We start from the raw sequence: 620 nt of genomic DNA, 5'->3' as shown, positions 1-620 counted from the left end.
TATATATATATATATATATATATATATATATATATATGTATATTTATATTTATATATATGCACAGGGTGCAATTGGTACATATATATTTTTAATTTCACACAAGTACATTGTTTGTTTTTGGCTTTGTTGACTACGCAATATAGTACAGTATAGTAGTGTCAGTTGGGTACTGTTTGTGAGAAAAACAGCACCATGATGCAATTCATTCTGCTAGAAATTTGGAAATGACATACTGTAATACTTGGCATTCACACTGGAAGCTCCAGTATGAACATTTCAGAGTGTTTGGGTGTCACTCTGAGGACATGTACCAAGAGTGATAAAAATCAAACATCTAGTCAACATCATGGTGTCTGGAATGATCACTAGTGATGCTGACGTTATGCCTCCATTCATCTTCCCACATGGCCTCAGACTCAAAAAAGAAAAACAACAAAAAAAAACAACAAAAAACAACGCGAGGACGTGAGACAGATATTGTGTTACTGGACGCTCAGGAAAGGAAAGAAAGAGAATTTGACGTTTCAAGCGGAGCTCTTTGTAGGAAATATAGGAAAGTCCAAAGAAGGGAAGTCAGATGAAGAAAGAATCGCCAACAATATACACAAGGTTACATTGT

Source organism: Octopus bimaculoides, chromosome 5, assembly GCF_001194135.2.
Source record: "Octopus bimaculoides isolate UCB-OBI-ISO-001 chromosome 5, ASM119413v2, whole genome shotgun sequence".
Taxonomy (NCBI): domain Eukaryota; kingdom Metazoa; phylum Mollusca; class Cephalopoda; order Octopoda; family Octopodidae; genus Octopus; species Octopus bimaculoides.
This window is presented reverse-complemented; position numbering follows the sequence as displayed.